The following is a 25,676-nucleotide window of genomic DNA, read 5'->3' as shown; positions in this document are numbered from 1 at the left end:
ATAGGGTTAGGGAATGGAGTCCAACAGAGGTAACCATCCGTGAGGATTCTCATTCCTAGGTGGAGAAGGATATTGAACCGAGTTGATTGGTGCCATAGGATAGGTATTTGGACTATATGAATATGTTATTGTAGGACCTTGAATTGGGCTAGAATCCCAACATGTGCCGATACCATGCTAATGGTTGTGGTGAGAGAGTGTGAACCTAAACCCCAACCAAGGTTGATTGGCGAGGACGATACCCCCTTGCCTGGTATCCAGTTCATGAGGGATTAGAGTGACGAGACCTACCAAGAGGAAGGCTAGTGTTATATCTTAAAGCATTTCTACCTTCTTAGACACTTGCATGGTTAGCTGTTAGATGCATCCATACTATTGCATATCATCTCTTCATTATTATTATTGATATGTTTATAATGTTGATGTGCATATGGGATTGCTCCCTTACTGAGTTCGTTAGAACTCATTCTTTGTGGATATTTCTTTTTTCTTTAGATGAATATATTGATGTGGGAGAAGTTTTGTATGTCTGGGAGAACCCAAATGAAGAGACTCTGGAGACATCAAGGGGAAGTGGTGTTGTGTGACGAAGCCTCCTGTGAGTGCATGAGTGTGTTTATAGCACCTACTGATGGCAAGAGGATCCAAGTGGTTCGTCACTTGGATAGATCGATGAAAGAGGGCTTTATGACTCCTTTTATTGAAAGATTAGAAGAGAAAAGTGTGAGCCCTGAGAAAGACAAAATTAATGATTAGATTTTGAGATTCTCTCTACTTCCGTTGAAATACTCTTTTGGATACATCTCTTTTATTCAGTCTTTGGATTACATTCACTACCTTTTCATTGGATTTTGGACACTTTGTTCCCTTTACATTAATTATTAAATTGTTCTTTGCTCTTAATTTGATATTGTGCACATTTATTATTACCGATGGTTAAATCGTATATCTTGTGACTGTGGATCGCACCCACAGGTTGTCAGGCGGGACTGATACCAGCGGGTGGGGTATGACACATGCTACTACCCTTTCGGCAGGGGTATTGAAGTTGAGGGACCCGTGATGGCAATGACGTGGTTCTATGGGTGTCCACAAGACGGCTTGGGCGTCATGAGTAGACACAATGTCCCACTATTTATTATGCAATGGTAGGGTTGCTTATGTTAGGGTTGGGCTCAGGGGCATTCAAAAGACGACTTAGGTGTCGTGAGGAGACATGTGAGGCTTCCACTCCAATATATGTGGATGACCATAGGATTAAGGAATGTTGTCTAATAGATGACTTGGGTGTCGTGAGGATAAGCATTCCTAGGTGGAGAAGGATATTAGACTAAAAGGGCACCAGACATGAGGAAATGTATTTGGACCAAATATAGTGTGTTACTCTATGACTTTTGCATTGGGTTAAAACCCTGACATACACCAATACTCAGACCAATGATTGTGGTGAGAGAGTGTGGACTTAAACCCCAACCAAGGTTGATGATGTGGACTAAACCCCTTACCTGGGATCCCCATAAAGGTAGCTAGTTTGTGAGGGATCAAAGTGACGAGACCTATCCATAAGAGGGCTAATGTATATCTCAATGCATGTCTACCTAGATAGAGGCTAGCATAGTTAGACAACTTAGATGCATACTTTGCATATTATTTCATCACTCATTACCTTATTATCATACGATCTTGGTATTAAGTGATTGTTGCCTTATGAAGTTCTTTAGAACTCATTCTTGTGGATTCTCTAGTCTTCTTCAGACTACTTTGTAGGTCATGAGGGAACCCTTCTCCAAAAGAGTTTGCCGACGAAGGAACCAAGCTATGAACCCGTAGAGGATTACTCCTAAGTGCACGGATACTCCCGCTTCTATTTCAACTATTCCTACGGAGTCCAGCCTTTTAGAGATTCCGAAGGATATTTGTCACATCCACCCAACCGATACCCTATCTAACATACCCGAGTGTGCGACCCACAGTCCCAAAGATCAGTATCGAGGAAATCAACCTCCCACATTTACAATAATATAATCGAGATTTAACTATATTAATCAAGATAAGATTCAAGAGAAATAAACAATCAGAGTGTGGAAAATGATACCAATAGAATAAATCAAATGTAAAGTGTAGCGGAAAATTACTCTACCAACAGTAGTAGCGGAAAAGTAGATCAAAAGTAAAGGAAAGATACAGTCGGTTCCCAAAATAAAAGGGAAAAGAAAAGAAGTAAACAAAGCTAAACAAAGGTCTCATATAATCTATAAAGTATCCAAAAGAGAAAGAGATGATGTCCCATTGCTGGCACACAAGTGCTAGAGTCGGACTAATCCTGATAAACTCCAGTCTCGTACTAGTAGTCTTCACCGTCGTAGTCACTGTAGACAGTACCTTGAGTACCATATGAGTCATCAGCTCAGTCTTCATAGTATTGACCCTCAATATCATCTGTACATGCAGGTAAGTCTAACAAAGATGTTGCAAAAAGGAGTGAGTTCAAAAGAACTCAGCAAGGCAGTTCATTCCCATAATAACATAATAACATACGATAACAAATCATACAGAATGCAATATGATATGAAACAGACAACACAGATATAATCCTAACTCTATGTATGCTGGTCTTTATTGGCAGACATGCTTTAAGTCATAGCACCATACTCCTCTAGGTAGGGTCTAAATCACTTTCCCTCAACCATCTCGGTATCTTGGGTTCTCTGGTTGGCAATGGGTCCTGAAACCTTCTCGGACAACCTTGGCTGAGGTTTAGGTCAACACTATCTAACGCCTTCGTTTGGTATGAGAACTGGCGCATGTCAAGGTAAAGCCTAGCCAAATGCAAGTCTTCTACTTGGTTATATCAATTTAGATCCAAATACTTCCATTCCTCGCCTCTCACAATCCTTTCTGACATCCTTCTCCCTAAAGTCAGCGTATCCTATGGCTACAACCAACTCTGACTACAGACCCATCAACCCTATTGGTCATCCACAAACAGTAAATAGTTGGATACAGACCTTGAGTTCCCATGATCGCACGCCTACCACTACAACCCTACCAATGAATGGCCCCCACAATGCGATTCATGTCCTCTCACGGGTTGATTACCGATCTTGAGTGCCCACAAATCTCCATTGTTGCCACGGGTTGCTCGGACTCAATACCCTTCCAATCGGGTCTAATATAACAGGGACATCCTAGTCAAACACTTCTAGACATGCCATAGGTATGTCAACCAGTAATCAGGGAAAGCGCCAAGGGGCACCATAGGAATGCGTCCCGTACCACCTCCATTAGTGTCCAATGACAAAAATGCCAAAAGGGCATTCCCCATTCCCCAATCACAACATAAGCAATCAAATTCCCAAATTAGTCATTCACAAGCACAACTGATAATACAAAATATAATTAAATAATCACTCGTACACAATTGAAATAATAATTCAATCACATGAACAAGTACTACTATAGTTGAGAAACTACAACAGTAATATAATTATAAGAAAACTAATATGATAGTAGTATGATCATGTAATCCAATCAATTTCAAGTAAACATGTATATTAGGTTATTAGGGATCAACCGTCCTTACCTTAAACAGTCTTCGAAGAATTCCGGAAAATAAAGAGGAAAGGTCCAAGACTAGCAAATAAACCCTAAACAAGCATATAACAATCATTAGGAATAAGCCCTAGAAGATTAGAAGTCAAACAGATCTAATCAGACGAATAACCAAGCTATTGTCAACTTGGGCAGCTTGGTGAGTCGATTGACCCAGTTGACCCAAGGAACAATACGGGGCAGAAAACCCTAAATCGGTCATAACTTCTTCGTTTGAAGTCCGATTGCTCCGAAATTTGAAGGGGAGTTCTCAAAAAACATAATAAGACTATCTAAGAAGGTCTAAGCATCAAACATGGTCAGAAGAATAAGTTTCTAATTGAACCATAAAATTAGGTCTTTATCGTTGATAGTCCGTGGATCTCACGGAAAGACTAGAGAGAATGAGGATTCACTCTAAGGAAAGAAGAATAGCAATTCATAATCAAGAAAAGTGTTGGGGAGGATCCAACAAATAAAAGATAAATCATGGTTCCTATATGGATACCCTTTCTTGAAGGTTACCCACAATTAACTCTCAAAATAACCCAAGGTAGGTTCAGAGAGAGCACAAGAAGAAATAGGGATCCACCCATTGATGCGTCCAAAATCTGCTCAGCCCTTAGATCTCCTGTGGATGACCTGCAAAAACAAACGTCAGATGTGGCCCGACTGCTGGGGTCAGGAGTCCACCTCCGAAGGCTAAATCAGTTGATGAACTGATCATAAACGGCTCTGCTTGAGCACAGAGCTAAAGAATGAATGATGAGAATACGATTCAGATTGTATGTATTTTCTGTCCCTACCTTGTGGGTAGGTGGTGTCTTATATAGTGTGTACCTTCGAATCTCCTTCGTTGGATGTATTTGAGCCTTCTTCGGATAGCCGTCAGATCTTAACGAATAGATCCGTTTGAGGTTTGGCTAATAGATAACTCCTTTGATAATATGATCGTTATATGGTAGTTATCCATTTGATAATGATCGGTATCTTGCGCAAATGTTGCTAACCGTCTCCTTGATGATTAGTCCATTCCAATTATAGCGGATTCGGGCGTATCTGTTGACTGAGTCAGTTTACTTCCTCCGCAAGGTACCTTCTGAACCCGGCCCGCTAGGAAGCGAGTCGATTCCTTTCGTTTCGACCGAGGTCGAGGGTCGAACCAAGGATGAACCCGGTTCGATTATATTTTCTCCGTATCACCCATCAATCATGGAGATAGAAGGAAAGGTTGTAACAATGGTGTGAGACCTTTCCCACAATCACAAAGAAAGGTAGAAAATTAAGGAAAGAGTAATCAAGATCTCAGGTAAGATCAAATACAAAGAACATCACCATATGGCTTCAAGAACATAGAGTGAATGGGGGATTTACTCTAAGGCTAAGAGGATCAGAGAAGAGGCCATTACAGTAGTGTAATACCTTCCTCACAATCGAACAATCAGAAGAAAAGAAGAGAGAAAAGATCAAAGAAGAAACAGATCGATTACTAACCTTTGTAGAAGAAGATTCGATGAAGAAACTCAAACGGATGCTTGGGGATCTTCCTTGGCTTCGAAGAGGAGGTTCTAGGGTTCTTCCCATGATCTCTAGAGGCTTTAGAATTGATAGTGAGTGAAAATCATGGAGTTCCCCTTTAAATAGAACAAAAACCCTTAAAGAAATCAGAGTTTTACAAATTTGACCTTGTTGTCACTGTGGGTCGATTGGTTGGTCGACTAGCCCAGTCGACCCATGTTGACAGCAAGCCCAAAATAGGGAATTCAATGTCCAAACCTTAATACTTTTGAATGGGCTTCTCACAACTCATCAAACAACTTACCTAGCATGGAGGGATGCCTTCAAACCATATCCAACTAGGCTTTAAGTCCAACAACTAGGCTCTCCTTCATCAATGTGCAGTTTCTTCTCCAACTCAGACAAAGTTTTCAAGTATGGAACGTCATCATCAATTTCCATGGGTTTTGGGTCAAACACCATGTCTTCCATTGAGATGGCCCATAGTTGCCTTCTTCCATCACTTCGGGTCTTAGGACCTACAAACAACAGGGTTTTCAGGTTAGGGTTAGGGCTGGATTTCACAATATCCTTGAGATTTCATATGAGGACATTGTAGCATTGGTTGTGTTTACGTATTACTTTGTTTGCCACGTTCGGATGACTGCTAGACTCTTCAAGTGGCTTGGGATAGATGAACTGGATTTGTAATCAACATTGAGACATTCACTTTTGCTTTTGTTGAACTATGCTTAGATGATTTATTTCCCTTAATACTCATCCTTTTTATGGAAATTTGTGGAGACTTTATTATTATTAATTGATGAATTGCCTTTGCTCTTGATTATAGAATTGTGTGTCTTATTTACTATTAATAGTGTTTAACTGAGATCTTGTGGCTGTGGATTACATCCACGGGTTATTGGTTTGGATCCAGTATCGTCGAGTGGGGTGTGACAGATTTGATACTCACATGCTGACCCAAGAGATCGTGTCTTCCCCAACAACACTCAATTAAAAATTACCATGGTGGCCACTATGGTTGCCATTATAATGGACCGGTATATAAGAAGATACCTTAGGAGGAAACCCTATCGACTTGATGTTGACGTGAGTTTCTTGAGACCCAACGTATAATTGGCAACCAAACAAGAATGAGCGAAAGACTGTTTTATAATGTGGATCATTTGTTGTGCACGAGGAGGCTCTTAGAAGACAACAAATTGGTTTTAATAGAGGAGAATTTTAATCCACATTCTAGTTGTAAAAGGATTAGAAATTTTATCAATTAAAAACCTTACTAAAATCATAGCTTTGAATAGGAAAATAGAGGCTCCATTTCCATGTCAATATCTTATGATTTTCAAAATAAAGAACTATCTGGAGAGAGTGATAACCCATTTTGGCTAAATTTTCTTGTTCTCCATCCATTTCATACAATGAAGTAGTAAGATTACTTCACGTCTCCCTTTGTCCATGGTTTTGGGACTCGCTTTATGAGCAATTAGTTTTCTTCAATGTTTTATTCTGCTAGTTTATTGGTTTTTCAGGTCATAGGATGTGTAGGAAACTTGGGACTGCAAATTTGCATTGATGGATCATAGAGGTTTTAATGATTGGAGATTGAGGGTAAGAGTGTCAAATAAAAAATGAAAATGAGAGATAGACTCTATAGCTCTAGCAAGGGCAACATTGTAAAATTATAAAATTTGGAGGCAAGCAGTGTGTGAAATCTCGGTGATGTTTGCCAGTTTGCTAGTTGTCAAAACCAGCGAAATGGAGAAACCTTGCTGAGATTTCACTGACTTACCAAAAAAGCAAAGCCATCATCCATTCATCCCCCATCAAGTCATCATTAAATGCTTTACCACGTTTGTGGTCAACAAAGCTCAACATAGTATTTGTTTGTTTTTAGTCATTCAGACTCTCACATAGTCAACTCATTCTTTCATTTCTTCTTGTTTTCTCATTGAGTTGCAGAGTTTCCGACCACCATCTCCATTTCCGATGATCTACGTCAAAGGTTCGAAGCTATCGTCATGGACGATGACGAACACCATCTCCTGCAACTGTAAACTCAACGAGCTCTCCTTAGTCTCGCCTCTCACTTCTTTTCTCTCTAAAACGCTAAAATGATGTTGTTTCAATCTCTCTCCATCACTGTTTCTCTACAGATATGGTAAGGGTTTAGTTTGATTCGAGGATTCGAACGAAAGCTGGAGATACCGGCGACGTCTTGAGGCAATTTTCCGTGTATTTTGCTAGTTTTCAGCGATTTTTGGAAAATTCGTTTCGCCCGGCCATTTCGGTTCGCCGTTCATCGAAACTGCCGAATTTTGGCAAAATTGTGTACTTTGGAGGCAAGTGGCTATGAGTACTACTGTAAAAGTAAAAAGACATTAAGGACATTTTAGGAATTATGAATTATTCAATCATGCTTTAATGGAATCTGCTAACTAAATGTACCATTATGCTATTTTAAGAGACATATAGCGGTGTCTCGACAAATTTGATATATTTTGGGAGTGACTATGATTTTTGCAATATACTTTGGGTGTCCAAAATACTTTCCCCTTTTTTTAAGGTAATTTGAGCATGAGTTAATTAAAAATTACTCTAAAAATGATAAGAATATTCTTTATTCCTATGAGATTTTTCCTATGCTCTCAAATAAAAATATAATACACACACCCAAAATGAGAAAAAAGTTAAAAAAATAAAAGAGTTTTTTATGTGTGAGTCCTCTTAGTAGACCACAAATTAATGTTGGGTTCTCTTAGTGCAATATATTATGTGTAAGTCCCAAAAACTAACATCGTTAGCCACTATTAAGTATATTAAAATTTCAAACATAAAATGATGAAAATGTCCCTCAGGTTATTTAATACATTGTATTATTATATTTTTCTCCATTTATATATATAACCCATATAATGAATGCATTTAATGGCGACTAACCGTGTTAGTCTGCTTGGGATCCGCACATAATATACAATGTGGATCATCTTCCGACGACTTTACAACAACAAACTATGTGAGGGTCAAGTAAAAAATAATAAAATATATTATTTAAAAGAATTCATCCCCTTAATCCTATGGGTCTCGCTGTAATTTGTGATCAATACTCCTTAAAGATCAAGAGATAATCCAGACTCCATAATATGATAATATATTGAATTAAGGAACCTAATGTGAGTTTGTGGTCACTTAAAGGTCCTACATAAAAAACTCTAATAGTTTTGCCAATGGAGGGGTAGTAGTATGGTTATGAACTTAACTTCTCAGTGGGGGGTCGTGGTTCAACCCCTACCTCAACATGTGTAATATCCTTATTCTTATATATAAAAAACGCCTTTATACCAAAAACTCTAATGGTTTTGAGAAAAACTCATTTTACTTTTCAGCTGGGGAGAAAACTGTGAAAAGTAAAAACCGAAAGAAAGGAAACGATCGAAGGGATATCAACTCCTACTGGAGCGAAGCTTGAACCCAGCAGCCGACCTTGAGAAAGGGGATCCCTCTTCTTCGTCTTCTCTATCTCCGGTGACTTAAGTGTATCAAAATCATCTTTTTGCAGCAGTTTGTCTCTTCTCCATCTTATTCCTCTCGGCATTTCCTGGTGTTTGCGAGAAGTTGTGCCGTTAAGGTCAGTAAATAAATCGGGTTTTCTCATTAGGATTCTGAGTTCATACAATTCTTCTTGTTTTCGGCTTTCCCAAAATTTGTCAGATGGGTTTTCTCCAAGTGGGGCGTTCTCCTGTTTACCTATATTTGTTTGAACTAATTGAATCTACTTTCTTGAAAACGATCAATCTCGTTTTTGGGTTTAGTAAAAGCAGAGAACAAGCAAAACCTTCTGCTGGTACAAGGCTATCAGCTCTGTTTCTCAGTGAAGCTTCCTTTTAGTCCATAACCCTATAGACACTGTTACGACTTTTAGTTATATGTGGAACTTCATTGTTCCTTTGAGGCTTTGAATTTGTAATGTGCTGGTTAAAGTTCGTCTTTGATTGAAAAGTGTATGACTGCCATTTACACTTTGGGCTGATCGTCTCTGTCTATAAATAACAGAGGTGGAGAACAGATACAGAATTATTTGTTTTTCCATGTTCTTGATCTTCAATTTGTGATGCCAGTGAGATTTTGGTGCTTTTTTTCAATGTTGATAGAAAGAAGTAACAGTCACTTCTTATAGCTATGGTCGTATGGATAGGTTTTCCCCTTTCGGACCGTAACCATATTTTGCTCTCTTCTGCTGTTATTCAACTTCTGTTCTTTGTAATAACACTTCCAGGAACTTCAAAGGTGACTTCTCAACCTTTTCTGTATTTCCACACGTTCCCTATTAAAAGTTAAATTAGACACCTAGTTTCACAAGGGCTATTCAATTTCAGTTCTAGAAAGCAATTCTGCTTGCAAGCTGCTGTTGACTACTTTCAATTTCTAGTTATATTAAATATTTCAAAGAATTATCAAAAAAGAGTCGTTGTTGAAGCTACTCTGCCCCTACAACCAGCTGCAAGCAAGGGCAACCAGCAGAAGTTCAACAATCAGCAGTACTTTATCTTTCTTCTTCCTTGTTTTATGTCTCTTTGTTCTTAGATTTAACCCTTGATAGCGGTGGCTAAATATCTCTAACCCTTGGGACGGAGTGGAAGAACTTGAAGTCAAAAGGTACAGGTAGAGTCCTGTTGGAGACTGTGCTTCGAATCCCAAGCAACAGTTTTTTTGATCTTTATGTTCAACACTGTGCTCTGATCCCCAGCGGATATCATAGATTCATAGGTGGGTGGATTTCCATGAAAACCCAAACTTTACTTCCATATTGCAGAGAGAGGAGAAGAGCTTTTTGCTTACATCAATCCAAAGCATGCTTTGGTAAAATTAGCAATTTGAGGCTCACTTTGGAATATGAACAGTAAAATGTGCTCATGAAATAAAATTAATTCACATAATCTGCACCATGGAACACAATTTCGCCGAAAGTCAGTGAACGGCGAAACGATACTTCCGGCGAAAACGGATTTTTCAAAAATCGCCAGAAAATCGGTGAAAATTCGCCGATTTCCCGGCGAACCAGCGAAATACACCGAAAACAGCCCCAGGAAGTTGCCAGTATCTCCTGCTATCGTTCCAATCCTTGAATCAAACTGAACCTTACCAAATTTGTAGAGAAATAGCAATAGAGAGATTGAAACAACATCATTTTAGCATTTCAGAGAGAAGAGGTGAGAGGAGAGACTGCAAAGAGCTTGTTGAGTTCACAATCGCTGGAGATGGTGGTCATCATCGTCCATAACTATGGCTTCAGCCTTCAACGCAGATCGTTGGAAACGGAAATGGGTCTGCAACTCTGCAACTCAGCGAGAAGAAAGAAGAAAAAATGAAAAATGAGTCTTGAGTCTTAAGTCTTGACTGTCTAACTGTCTGAGACTCTAAGTGACTTTAAAAAAACAAAAAACCCCAAACATTGCATTGAGATTTGTTCACCACCCACGTGGTACAGCCTTTAAAGCATTTAATGGTGATTGATGAGGGATGAATGGATATGCTTGCCTTATGCTTACCCACCTTACATGAGTAATTAATGGGAATATAGAAGATTTTTCACAGGTTTAGAGCTGTGCAGTACATCACATCAATCACTTTTTTTTTATAATATAATTTATATTTTATAATTACTTTTTCGGTAAGTTGGTAACCAGTGAAATGACGAACCTCCCCGAGATTTCAGTCCTTGCCAACAACCTGCATGAACCACGGATGTTATATCTCGCCGATATTTCGGCGAGATATATCCATATCACCCGGTTCTCTAGGTAGCGAACCGGGCGATATGAATGAACTTTCGTTCTATGATCTGCACACTTGGTCAGTTGTTGCATAAGATAATGTAGAAAGTACCCCATTGGGCCCATACGACTGATAATATAATGTTTTCTGTTCATTTCCAATGTCATAAATTTCACCAACATGTAGAATTGCTTAAAAAGGCTTTTCTATGTCTGATTTCAATGAAAGTTTCTGGAGAAGATCTCCTTGCAGAGTCTTGCTATTGTTTTACTATTAATTATTTTCTTGTTTAAAATGTTATCTTTTGTGTGGATGATTGGATGGAAGTTGTAGCACTTCTGGTCTTTTGACCCATTGTCTAGACAGTTAGATTGGGATCAGTTGAACTGGGAGTCACCTAAGGTTGATTTGGTTCATTCCTATTTGGTCCAATGTAATACTCAATCTGATTGAATTAGGACAAGTCATGATGAGTTCTACAAATTTTTATTGGGTTTAAATTCATGGTTTGACTTCTCGATATCCATGTGTACACAATGAATAGGAATTAGCTTTTATTGTACTGTGAGGAGGAGAGAAAAAGTTGATTTTTGTCCATGATACTCTTATTATAGTTTAAACCCAAACCCAGAGCCAGAACTGTTGACACCTGGGCCTAATCACCCAAATTATGGGAGGGATGCTAGTAATAACTGCTGGGATTGCAGTTAGGGTGTAGGTAGGTTGCTTGGCTCATGTACTTCCTTACTTCTCTAGTCCTTCCGTCTATTTGAAGTATGTAACACAACTTTTTAAACTCCCAATCTTCTAGTTTCTGTTTCTGTTACTAGTTAACGTTTTGAATTGCATTCCTCTTCTTTAAACTTCTATGAATGTACATTTTTGGTTTGTGCGTAGAACCCAGTTTCTTTTCAAGGTCCAGAAATTCCTATGTCAATCATTCTATTGTTGCAGTGCTTTCTCATTAATTTCCATTCCAATTCTTACATTTCTTATTTTTTCTTTAGTTTCCTTACAGCATTTCCTCAATATTCAAATGGTTATGGACGGTTTTGTGCTTGGTTATGAATGATGTGTTTTGGATTTCTTGAATTATGATGGGTACTTCTGTAATAGGTTATGGTCCTTATGGATGATATTGTGATTGTAATGGATTAGCTTTATTAAACTATGGCTGGTTTGTAATAGGTAGTTGTGATTCATATGGATGATATGGTTTTAAATTGCTTTGGATTTCTTAAGCTATGCTGGTTTTGTAATAGGATTATTGATTGTGGTTGTGTTGATGTGAATTTGTTGAACTATGGAAAAATAATTCGTGATAATATACCCATCAATTGTCCATAGCCAATTGGCCAAACTATGGAAAAACCATTAGATTAACCATTTTTCTGACGTCGGATTCGGAAACCGGCATTCAGCAACCAGAAATTGGAAAATGACAATTGGCAATCAGTAATAGCATAGTTTATCGGATCAAATAAGTATCAAATATCTGATTAAATTTTGGATTCAAATTCAGATACCTTGTGGAAATATTTGACGGATATCGGATTAGAGTCGGATAGCGGTTTTTCTTATGGAATTTGGATAAGGATAGTGGTGTATCCGAGCTGAATCTGATCCCTTTACAAGTCTAGTTAATTGTCATTTGGATGAATGCAGCAAAACATGGCTGTGTTTTTCGTATCCACCTTAGTCCATTTTACACTCGTGCTAGATATGTATAGTAAGCCAATAATACTTTTACTTGAGGTGCTGTCAAAAAAGGAAAAAGCGATTTCTGTCTCTAACAAACAGTCAACCCTAGCAGCTAGGCTTGCTAAAAGATCCTTATACTTCATTTTCTCTATCTCGAGTGACCCAGTCCATCAAAGTCAGCTTGCTGCAGTGTTGATCTCTTCTTCATCTTATTCGTCTATCGTCTCCTGGTGGTGTGATTGCGAGGAGCAGAAACCCTCCAGGTGAGTGAAATAAGAATTGGTTTTCCCCTTTCAATTCTTCTGTATTCATATTGTTGTCACTGAATAACCGACAGAGTCACTGTCAATTGACTCAATCCAAAAATAGTAAATTCAAGACAAGCACCACTAGAAAGTGTTCCTTCTTGAGTTATCCCAAATTTATTACCCAAGAAATCTTGAATATCGTCATGGTAGGAAACTACTTGAGCTGAACTTTATTAACAAATAACTTTGTAGGTGTATTGTACTAGTTTTGGCATGAATGTACTCATGTAGTATAATTGCTGTTTAAGTTTATATTTTAGTCTTGATAATTGAGAAATTTCTCTGACACTACTCACTTTGATAGTCACTTTGAGTTATTCTTACTCTGTTTGCTCTTATATTCTTTTATAAATTTATCAAGCTGTTCTTATGATTGCAATATGTTTTGTATTATTTTTGTTAAAATCTCTTTCAAGGTATATACGAGTCCATATCCTCTAGAACTTGCTTAATGTTGGTTAGTCTTTCATGTCCTATTGTGGGATTGATGAAAACCACGTCTAGGGCAAAGGGTAAATTGGTAATTCCCTAGACTTAGGGTGTAGCCAAGGAAGTTCCAGCGAAAGAGGGAAGGGTTTTAGGGTTTCATACAGCAACCTAAGCCTGCTGAATATGAAAGTCAGATCTGAATTCTGTTGGATTTTGAAATTCTAGGGCAAACTAGGGTTTCGGTTACAGTTGAGACAGGGGCTAGGCTTGCTGTCCTGCAGTTCAGACTTGAGAATGCTAGTGATCTGCAATTCAGAAGCTGTTTCAAAGGACGGACTGAGGTATTGGTGTTTAGGGTTTTTCTGAAACTTTCAAAACTCTGCAATTCACTTGAAGAAGATGGAAGTGTAAGAATACTTCAAATCCAGAAAATTGGGCTGATTTGGGAATATGAGGTTAGGACTTGATATGGAGAAAATATGATCGAACCGGGTTCATACTTGGTTTGATCCTCGACCCTGGTCGAGACAAAAGGAATCGACTTGCTCCTGAGAGAATCGGATCCGTAAGATGGCTTGCTGAGGAAGAAAACTTATTCAGCTACAAGCACGCCCTAATCCAACTTATGGATTAGGTTAATTACCCTAATGATGGCAGACTCAAATTGACGGCTGCTACTAATCATTATCGAAGGGATAATCATCGCATAACCTGGAGGTTTCTCAGGAGTCCTCTACTAGTCCAAACTAGTAGAAGTCTATCGCTGAACGGATCTAACTGTTAAGATCCAACGACTACCCGAAGAAGGCTCAAGTGCATCCAACGAAGGAGATTCGAAGGTACACTCTATATAAACCTCACTGCCATACGAGGTGAGGGACTCAGATTCATATACAAACTGGTAGACGTAAACTATCAGAGGCTTACGATCTAGATCACCTTTCCCAGTTCTTCATTCCTTAGCTCTGTGCTTCTAGCAAAGCCGTTTGTGATTAAGTTCATCAACTGACTTAGCCTTCGGAGGTGGACTCTCGACCCTCGCGGTCGGGCCACGTCTGACGCTTTCGTTTTGCAGGTCATCACGAGGAGATCTAAGGGCTGAGCAGATTTTAGACGCATCATTTGGCGCCGTCTGTGGGAAAGACTTGTAAAGCCATGGTGACTAGATCGGCAGCAGCCGTAGTGGCCGCTGCACAGGGCGATTCCGGTGTTCAAATCCCTTGAGTGAATAATCCAGACGTTCCCCAGGGAAGCCAACATCCTGTTGAAGTAGATGGTGGTTAAGGAGGACATAATCCTCCAGATACATTCCAAGATGATCACCAGACGAGTGGTATTACCACAAGAACCTGATCATCGCGATTCAGGGAGACGTGCATTACCACGTGATCAAAGATTGGCTGAAGATCGGAATATCGGTCAGAACTTTCGTGAAGGTGACCGAGGACCTATGAGAATTGACCATCAACCTAGGCGAGACGAGGTTCGACAAACCGCAGGAAAGTACAAGCGATTCAAATACAAGGTTGGATACAGGGGTGAGGACTCACTCACCAACTGTCAGAAGAACCGTTCATGATGATCGAGCAGTTCGCGATGAGCGGAATGTTCGTGATGGACGGGCCGTTCGTGATGATCGAATAGCTCGTGAGGATCGTGTTTTTCGAGGTCGTGATCATATTGCTGAAGATCACCCGACCCAGATTGGTCAGGAATTGGCCAACATCAATCAGAAATTAGGGCAGTTGGCTAAGGGAAGGATAACTGAAGATATTTACTCAGTCATTCGGAAGACCCCCTTTGCCGAGCCAATTGTGGGATATCAGTTTCCCCATAACTTCCGTTTGCCTACCTTTTCTACATTCGATGGCTCCGGAGATCCAACGGCCCACATTGGCTATTACCAACAGACCATGGCAGTTTCAGGTAATTCTGATGAAATTCTATGCAGGTTTTTTTGTTCATCTTTATCCGGAGCAGCACAAAAGTGGTTTTCGAACCTCCCATCTGGAAGGATCATAAACTTTGATGAGTTGGCGCGCAAATTCATAGGACGATTCCAGAGTGGAATACAAGTCAAGAAAACGGAAGAAACCTTGTTTACAGTCAGACAAGGAAAGAGCGAATCGATCAGAGAGTTTCTGAAAAGATTCAACAAAGTAACGATGGAGATAGAATATTTGGATGAGCAAGTAGCCAAAACTGCTCTATTCACTGGACTCACTAACCGAAAACTCCTGGAGTTATTACTACAGGATATGCCTGCAACTTATGCTGAGTTGGTACAGAGATGCCAGAAGCAGGCCAAAGTCATGGAGATCTTAGATGTGCGCCAAGGAGACAATAAAGTCTCCACTAAGGAACAAAAGGCTCCTGAGCAGAAGCCAAAGCCAAAGAAGAATGTCCGCGATCGGGTTGGAAAATCTCAGGCTTGGCGCCAGAGGTCTCCCGGTAAAAGTGAGTATACTCCATTGAATGCTCCTCGGACTGATATTTTAAATATCATCAAAAGGCAAAATATTTTGAAGTGGCCACCTAAAATTCCTTTGAAGCCTGGAGAGCAGCAGGATCGAGAAAAGTATTGCCGATTCCACAAGGACTATGGTCATTATACAAATGACTGTCGTCATCTAAAAGCAGATATTGAGAGATTAATATCTCAGGGACACTTGTTCAATTTTGTTAGCAGAAGAAGGGAGGAGCCACGTGAGCCACGCGCGGCTGCCCCTAAAAGGGATCGTTCGGTTAGTTCAGAACGATCAAGGGAGGCTCCGAAGTCTAAGAAGGGCAAGGAGGTGATTGAAGCTACTCGGTCACCGATCCTTACAATTTTCGGAGGACCAGAGCCGAATCACTCCGGAGTTTGAAGACAAAATCCAAATTTATCGGAACCGGAGAGACGTAGAAGCGGAAGAAGCCAAACGGTGAAGATTCTATCACCTTTGGCGAGGAAGATAAAAGGGGCGTTTGTCTACCTCATGATGATGCCATAGTCATCAAGGTAGAGATTGCACACCGAGAAGTGCATAGAGTTTTGGTTGATACAGGGTCTGCCGCTGACCTAATTTCTAAAGCTGAAGGTGGATGAGGACTTGATGGAGCCTTCATCCACGCATTTATATGGTTTTGCAGGATCATCTGCGGTGGCGGAAGGATCTGTCCAGTTGGACTTATCTATTGGGAGTTTTCCTAAGGAAGCAACCGTCCGAATCAATATTTTGGTGGTTCGGGAACTGCCAGCTTATAATGTTATCCTCAGGCGACCATCTTTATCCAAGATAGGTGCTATTGTTTCGACAAAACACCTGAAGATAAAATTCCCGACTGATATGGGAATTGGTCAAGTTTTCTCTGACCAAAGGATCTCTCGACAATGTTATGTTGCCTATTTAAAAGACAAGGAGGGCCCGAGGAAGGTGACTGCCTTACCTATAGAAGTTCGAGATGATCGGGAAGAAGCAGAAATGCAAAGGCCCGAACCAGTGGAAAAGCTGGAACAAATCCAACTGTGTACCGAGGATAAGAAAAAGATTACTTATATCGGGTCTGAGCAGCTGGAGGAATTCAAAGATGAGTTGAAGTTATTTCTTCAACAGAATAATGACGTATTCGCATGGTCTGCTGAAGACATGCCAGGAATTGATCGGGCTGTCGTAGAGCACAAACTCTGGATAGATCCGAAGGTGAAACCAGTGATACGAAAAAAGAGAAATTTCTCCATTGAAAAGTATGAAGCCGTTCGGGGCGAAGTTGAAAAACTGAAAAATTCTGGTTTCATAGAACCAATTGAATGTCCAACTTGGTTAGTTAACGTGGTAATGGTAAAAAAGGCGAATGGGAAGTGGAGGATGTGTACAGACTACACAAATCTCAACAAGGCTTGCTCTAAAGATTGTTATCCATTACCTCGGATTGACCTCTTGATAGATGCGACTGCAAGATATGAAACTCTAAGTTTCATGGATGCCTACTCAAGGTATAATCAGATCCTTATGAATAAGGAGGATGAGAAGTTCACGGCTTTCATGACTGATCGTGAAAGCTACTATTACAAAGTCATGCCATTTGGCCTGAAGAATGCAGGAGCTACATATCAGAGGGCCGTCAACAAGATTTTCAAAGATTTGATAGGGAAGAATGTTGAAGCTTATGTTGACGACATGCTTGTGAAGAGCTTTACAAAAGTGAATCATATTGCAGATTTAACTGAGGTATTCTCAGTACTGCGAAAATATCAAATGAAGCTGAATCCAGAAAAGTGCGCCTTTGGAGTTTCTTCAGGCAAATTTTTGGGCTTCATGGTGTCACAAAGAGGTATTGAGGCTAATCCTGCCAAAATACAGGCTCTGGTTGACATGGAGGCTCCCAAAACTGTTCGTGATGTGCAGTGTTTAACAGGGAGAGTTGCCGCTTTGAATCGTTTCATCTCCAAGTCTGGAGAAAAGTGTTTGCCGTTCTTTAAGGCACTCAAAGATTTGAGGGGCAGCAAGGAAGCAAAATGGACCGAAGAATGCCAGAAAGCTTTCGAGGAGTTAAAAGAGGCACTGGGACAACCACCGATTTTGTCCCGACCAGAGAAGGGGGAAATATTACAGCTATATCTAGCGACGTCCCTTTCAACGGTCAGTGCAGTACTTGTTCATGAAAAAGATAAAAAACAGTGGCCGATTTACTATGTGAGTCACGTATTACTTGATGCAGAGACACGATATTCGCAGATTGAGAAGCAGGCTCTGGCTCTCATGATGGCCGCCAGGAAGTTAAGGCCATATTTCCAGGCTCATCCAATTGAGGTATTTACAACTTTTCCTCTCAGTAAAGTTCTTAATAAACCTGATTTGTCTGGAAGAATGGTGGCCTGGTCGGTGAGCTCAGTGAGTTCCAAGTGAGCTTTAAGCCCAGAACCGTAATCAAAGCTCAGGCACTAGCTGATTTTGTAGTAGAAACTACTGCACTAGTGGAGTCTACCATTGAAGATCCCATTATACCAACCACTTGGGAGGTATATGTGGATGGTTCGAGTAATAAAGATGGAGTAGGAGCTGGAATTCTATTGAAAAGTCCAGCAGGATTTATTATTCGATATGCTTTGAGATTTGCATTCGAAGCAAGTAATAACGAAGCAGAATATGAAGCTCTAATAGCTGGACTTCGGTTGTCAAAAGCATTGTCCATTGCAGATGTTACTATTTATAGTGACTCTCAACTTATAGTCAACCAAGTCCAGAGGGAGTATGGTATTAAAGAACCACGCTTGTAGAAATATCAAGAAATTGTGTAGGCATTTCAAAAGCAATTTCGGAATCTAAAGATATCTCAGATTTCGAGGACTGAAAATACAGTGGCAGATGAGCTATCTCGATTAGCCAATGCCAAAGAAAAAAATCTAGACCCTTCGGTCCACATTGAAGAGATAACATTTCCAAGTTATCATGAGAAGGAAATTTCTTATATTGAAGCAGAGCGTTGCTGGATGGATACGATAATTGAGTATCTGAGAGATGACAAATTACCTAAGGATCCAAAAGAGGCAAGATTGATCAAGATACAATCAGCATGATTTGTCATCCAGAATGGGAGACTATACAAAAGATCTTATTCAGGACCCCTTATGAGATGTATAGGTCCCGAAGGAGCAAAATCAGCTTTGGCTGAAGTTCATGAAGGGATTTGTGGTGCTCACATGGGTGGACGAGCCCTGGCACACAAAATTCTAAGGCTTGGTTTATATTGGCCTAAGATCCAAGAGGCTGGTATGGAGTATGTTCGTTGATGTAGCAACTGTCAAATTCATGCTACAGTATCGAAGCGCCCAGCGGAAACCATGACTTCGATTCTAGATCCCATTCCCTTTGCGATGTGGGGATTTGATATCATGGGCAAATTTACCAAGGCGTCGAGCGGACGAGAATATCTGATAGTAGCAATTGATTACTTCACGAAATGGGTTGAAGCCAACGCCCTGGCAACAATTACTGAGAAAAAAGTGGAGAAATTCGTGCTTGAGTCAATCATATATCGCTTTGGGATTCCAAAGATTATCGTCACTGACCATGGTACTCAGTTCGACTGTCCGCAATTCGAGAAATTTTGCGGAATATATATGATCGAGTATCGTATGTCCTCAGTGGCATACCCCCAGAGCAATGGACAAGTTGAAGTTACTAACCGAACGCTACTGGAGGGGATAAAGAAGACTCGAAGCTGACAAGGCTTTATGGGTCGAAGAACTTCATAATGTACTGTGGGCCTATAGAACTACGGTTCGAACACCCACAGGAGAAACTCCATTCAGGTTAGCATATGGGTCCGAAGCATTAGCATCTGTAGAGATAATGGCGGGGACAATACGGGATCGAGGTTCGAGGAAAAAGCGAACGAGCAAGGACTGCTTGATAGTCTTGATCTGTTGGACGAAGTTCGGACAAAGGCAATAGCACGAACTCAACATTATCAAAGAAGGATAACGTCTCATTATAATACCCGAGTGAAGAATCGTCGGTATTTAGCCGGAGATTTGGTGTTGAGAAACACCTTAGCTTCAAACCCACGTCACCAAAGAAAATTGGACCCTTCCTGGGAAGGACCTTATATGGTTGTAAAACCAGTCGGTTCAGGAGCTTACAGGCTGAAGAACATCAACACCCTGAAAGAGTTGGATCGTTCGTGGAATGCCAGGCATCTCAAAATTTTTTATCCTTGATGATGATTTCAATTTTGTTCGTGATGTAAACATTTTCAACTCAATCAATGCAATTATTGGCTTTCAACAAATTATTTTTTGATTGGGGGGGCATCATACACCACATTCAAGAACAAGATCCAAGGCATCGGATGAAAATCCGTGTGGGTCCTTCAACACTTATGGAATTTTTTCGGAACTTCTTAAGTCAAGGCATCGGATGAAAATCTGAGTGAGTTCCTTTCGCAAGGTGTCGGTTTAAAACCCGAGTAAGTTCCTTCAAGACTTATTGAATTTTCGAAATATCCTTAAGTAAAGGCATCGGTTTAAAACCCGAGTGAGTTCCTTCTACAAGGCATCGGTTTAAAACCCGAGTGAGTTCCTTCTCAGACTTATTGTATTTCTCCGGAAATCCTTAAGTAAAGGCATCGGTTTAAAACCCGAGTGAGTTCCTTCTTAGACTTATTGTATTTCTCCGGAAATCTTTAAGTAAAGGCATTGTTCTAAACAACTAAGACCTAGTGCAACAGCGATTCAAGTGACTAGCAAAGTTCAAGATGAAGTTAATTTCTTGTTTCTTCAAAAGACCAGAAGAGGCCGGTCTCAACATCAAACATAAGATTACAAAAGCTGGATACAATCTTCGGTCAAAAAAGAAAGTCATCATCGATGATCATTAAGAAGTCATACAAGATCGGCACAACTTTGCTAGAACAAACACATGAGTCAATCTTTGGTATGGATTCAAGGAAAAGAAGAGGAGAAATGAGGATTACAAAAAACATTTCAGTATGTATAAAATCCTCCGCAATTTCATACACTTTGTTCAGCTTGTCCAGGAGAAGTATGGTCCTCGACCAAACTTGCATTCAATACGAGCTCCTCATAATTGAATCCTTCCAAGGGAGAATAAACAGGAGAATCTTCCAGATAATGCATAATATCTGGATCAGAAGGCGGAGGATCAATCTTATTTTTGGTCCAGTCAGGAGGAGGAAGGCCCAGGTTGGTAAATACTTCAGGATGGCAAACAACACTGTAGGGAGTCGTATCAAAATGAGGATCCTTCCTTAGTATTGATTCCCATACTTCGTTCTCATCATCCCGGTACGCCTACAAGTTATAAGCATCAACATATCAACAAAGGGCTTACTGTGTAAATACTTGAAGACGCAGGCTCTGCGAACATCAGTTGGAAGGGATTCGGGCAAAGGAATGACAGCTTGCCTTTGAGGTAACGCTTCAGATCCTTTGGCTCCTGACTTTCCAACTCCTCGCTCCAGTTGCCGGATCTTCTCCTTGGCATCATCCAAGTCTGACCGGAGACAATTGATCACCGAATTCTTTTCTCCTGCAACCTCCCAAGCTATTTTCCTAAGGCGAGCAATCTCAGCATCTTTAGCTTCAGAGATTTCCCGAACTGGAAACTTCATTGCTCAACCTATTGAGCCTAGAGGCTGCTTCCACTTGGTTGTGGAAGTTACCAGTAAGACTCCTGCAAACAACTTCCGAGTTAAAAAAGAGCAGAAGAGTAATATTCATAATCAAAAGATAATGAAGAAAGACTTACATCACCATTGACTTCATAAAGACCTCATCTGGAAGTTTGGAAAGAACTGCGCTCTCAGAAGTCATTCAAGCAGAAGTGCACCATTCCAACGCTCTGTCAAACTCGTTTGACACTAATTCTGGCGAAGGATGAGAAGGATGAGCTACATCAAGAGAAGGATGAGCTTCATCACTTGCCAACCGACGACGCTTCCTGGTGGCAAAATCCTCCAACTCCAAAGGAGAGAAAGAGGATGCCAAACAAACACTAAAATTGGAAATAGCAGCAGCACCTACTGGGACCGCACCTTCATCAGATGCCAACATAGTTGCCTCAGATGCCCGAAGAGTCTCCTTCGGGGGTGCACGAACGATCTCTGCAGCAGGGGTGTCAGCAGCGCCATCAACAGCGGAGTGATCAAGATCTTCCTGGGAAGAACAAGCGATCACTTCAAGCAGAAGAGGCGTAGGGGTGGCATCAATAGAAACTGTGGGAATCTGACTTGAAGATTCACCAACAGAAGTCGCCTTACGCTTAGAGGATTCACCAGCTGAAACCACCTCACTGGCCCCAACCACCGCCGATGAAACGATTTTCTTACAAGATTTCGCTTTAATAAAGTTCGGGTCGATTCTGGGAGCCACTGTATACACAGAAAAAACCGTATCAGTACAGAAATCCAACAACAAAAGCAACGAGGGAAAACCCTAGTTCTCTGTCAAATATGAAATACCGATTAAATAAACCCCAAGTATTACTACTATGCAGTTAACTCAGGGGGAAAGGGAAAGAGATGAGTAATAGCAAAAAGCTCACTTGTTCGGAAGCTGACAGAGTTATTGTTGAAGTACGACGAATACGGAAGCAAGCAGGAGAACGGAATGTTGCTTTTGCAAATCTAACTTACAGATAGCAGGATAGATGGAGAGTACCCACGAAGGCTTTAAATAGCCTCAGGTATTGAGACGACGGTTGAGAGCTAAAGACAACCAATGGCCCAGATCGATAAGACACTTCGAAATCCGCAACAAGCAAGATCAACGGTCAGAGGGAGGCCACATGGAAACATGTGGAAGCGAGCACACGATGCAGGAATACTTCCAATCGTCGCACCGCCATTGTGATAATGGATGTATTACCAATTTATTGGAAACAGTGAATGGTATACCAAAGCAAGAAAACGTTTGGACTTCGCAGGTACCATAAGGGAAACGTGTGGATTTTGCAATAAATGAAGGAGTGGGGAAGACTAATGCATCTTTCCAAAACGTATCTTCATAATATCTTTACAAGATTATCATTCGTCGAGGAATGTGAAGTTAAGTGATAAGTTTTATCATTTATATTTTGATATTCAAGACAAGATTTCGATAGGAGACGAGGAAATAGTAAGGCAAACATGGAAGAAGTGTATATTCATTAGCAAGGAGGTCAATCTTTACAAAAAAGAAAAAAGATAACTCCTTAAGCCTCTTCCTCATTATTGCCCGAGGAGCCCTGTACATGAGGACTTTTCTCAGGATCCTGAGAGGAGCCTTCCTCTGGATTGTCGTTGTCAGAGTCCTCTTCAGCAGCAGCTTGTGACTCGGCTTGTGACTTTTCCTCTTGAAGTGTCGGCTCGTCAGCAAGATATTCCTCATATTGTGGGTCAGTTGGAAAAGGATCATCCTCTTCCCGAGCCCAGTCTTGGAGATTCATGCCTAATTTCCCGAAGACCTCTTTGTGGCATACCTCACGAAAGGGAGCAGTATCGAAGGAAGGGATTGACTCAAGAATTCTTTCCCAAACGTCATTTTGCCCCAAACGATAAGCTTGGATGTTGTAAGCACCTAGCAGTTTGGAGAAAGGTACGCTGTTCAGGTACTTCCGAACACAATCCTTCCGAAGCTCTGGCTTGATGTGCTTAGGCTTGCTAGGAATCGCCCACTTCAAGTATCTTTCGTTCTCCGCACACTGAAATTCCAGTCTGTCACCGAACAACGTGGCATCTTCTTTCTGCTTCTTGGCCTCACGCTCGGCGGCAACATCGCGAGCCGTTGAAGAATTGAGGGCCTCCTTAAGGGAGTTCATCTCCTCTTCATGCTTTCTTTGCAGCTCTTCGGCAGCTGCCGTAAGCCGGTCTATCTCAGAATTGGCTTTGGCCAAATTCTCTTCACAGGTCTGCAGCAAGGAGCCGTTGTGGCCAACCCGGCTCAATGCTTCCATGTGCTGATAGAAGCTCAACACAGCATTCCTGGGAAGGCAGAAATTATCAGAAGAAGTCATAAGAGATTATGAAAAAAATAAACAAGTAGGAAGACCGTTACCTTGTGGACTGATTAACAAGGGCAACGTCGTCCCGGGCTTCAAATTCTCGACGATCGGAAGGTATAAGACTGAGGGAGCTCCACTCTGCAGCTTTCTCAGGATCTTGTGTCACCCTGTCGGTCAACTTCAGGGTCCACTGGGGAGTGAAGACCTCCTCACAGTCCGCAGAATTTTTGGATTTTTTATGGGAGGAAGCATCAAATGTATCATGCCTCCTTTTGGTTCGGGCGGAGGAGGAGACATTTGACCTCTCCACCATCGGCTTCTTCCCTTTACCCGAAGCATCAGCCACAGGCCTGACATTCCTGATACCCTTGTAAGAAGGGTCGGGGGAGGGAACAGAAGCCTCTTGATCAACGGTCAAGGCTCTAGGTGATCGTTGCTCAGCTGTCACAACGGCCCTAGCGGCCTTCACTCGCAGGTTCTCGGGGTTCATTCTTGGAGGCACTGCAAAGAAGAACAAGAGTCAGAATTAAAGATGTATGACTTCAGTAAATTTAAAAGATAATGGTTAGAAGCTCACAATGAGCCAAGCCTCAGTACTGAAGGATGGAGTTATACTTCACCTCAAGTCCATGTATCTCTTGATACCATGGAATGGATTTGATTTTCCTAATGGCCGCCTCGTCTTCTTTGGATAAGGGAAGGCCCCGGTTATTCTCAGAAGAAGAAGTCCACCGCCTCCAGACGGTCGGGAAGTTAAGATTTGATGGAGGCGCTCGACAGAAAAAGTATCGTTCGCGCCATCTTTTGTGGTTAGAAGGGCAAGTTCCTTTGACAAGGATGCTGCCCCTCCAATCAAGTTCAGCCTTATTGCATTTGGACAGAAAAACCCAGCCGGGAGGATGGGAGATAGAAAGAACATGAAAATGCACAAAGAGAGAAAGAGATGGCGTAATGCCAAGTTCAAAACACAAACCCAAGAAGCCGACGATGAGACACCAGCTATTGGGAAGGAGCATTCCAAGGCAAATGTCCCAGTCATTCAGAACGGCTGAGAACAAAGGATTAAAAAAGGGAAAGCAAACCCCGCTTTCCAGTGCATCTATGTACAGGGAAAACTCACCCGAAAGGGTTGAATCAACCCTCTCATCAGGATGGGGAGCCCTAACCTGATAAGAGGGAGGAAAATCAAAATCTTGGATTGCTGAAAGGAGGGTTTCCTCCTTGAAAACGGAGGGGACAGAGCCAGGTCCGCCATCAGACCTGGAAGTTTGAGGCTGCCTAGAAGACTCGACAGTTACCCTAGGAGTCTTGGAAGATCCAGACTCAGGAAGGACAGAAGGAGTTTTGGTTTTTCTCTCCAAACTTTTTTGAGAAACTTCAGCAAATTCGCGCGAGGGACGTTTAGGGTTTTATTATCACTATCCGACTGTTCGGAAGGAGGGGAAGCTAAAGCTTCGTTACCACTACTATTACTGACACTGGGTACCAGAGAAACCCTATTATCCCCCATTACTTGTTTCAGTAAGATACAAAAAGAAAAAGACCAGTAAACTTACTGATTCAGTGATGCAAAAGCTTGAGAGCCAGAAAGGCGCGAAGCAGACGACGAAGGTTCAAATTCCATACAAGAAGAATGAAACCTACGAAGACAACGAACCGCTTTTAAAGCACCCGCACGAGTGTTCGGGAATCTGAACGATCGAGATTGATTCAACATTGACGATCGAGATTAGAAGACGTTTTGAAAGTTTGAACTCACGAATCCAAAACAGGCGTTCGGAAACCATCGCTTGGGTTACGTGAGCCACGACAAATCGACTGCAAGGAGACACATGGCATTGCCCTCACAACGCTCGAGGAAAAGTGACCACCG

At 41.2% G+C, this 25,676-nt stretch overlaps 1 protein-coding gene across 1 annotated transcript in view; it reads left to right on the top strand.

Annotated features, from left to right (window-relative positions):
• Positions 1–8,475: 8,475 nt before the first annotated feature.
• LOC149002433 (uncharacterized) overlaps positions 8,476–25,676 on the top strand; it is a 57,750-nt gene continuing 40,549 nt past the window's right edge. The window contains exon 1 of the mRNA XM_089136616.1: positions 8,476–8,734. The gene's annotated coding sequence lies outside the window, so the exon portion shown is untranslated. The remainder of the gene's footprint in view (positions 8,735–25,676) is intronic.

Source organism: Hakea prostrata, chromosome 10, assembly GCF_041222555.1.
Source record: "Hakea prostrata isolate BN-2017 chromosome 10, UWA_Hpros_2, whole genome shotgun sequence".
NCBI lineage: Eukaryota > Viridiplantae > Streptophyta > Magnoliopsida > Proteales > Proteaceae > Hakea > Hakea prostrata.
The sequence above is the reverse complement of the archived record's forward strand: the minus strand, read 5'-3'. Positions and strand labels throughout refer to the sequence as shown.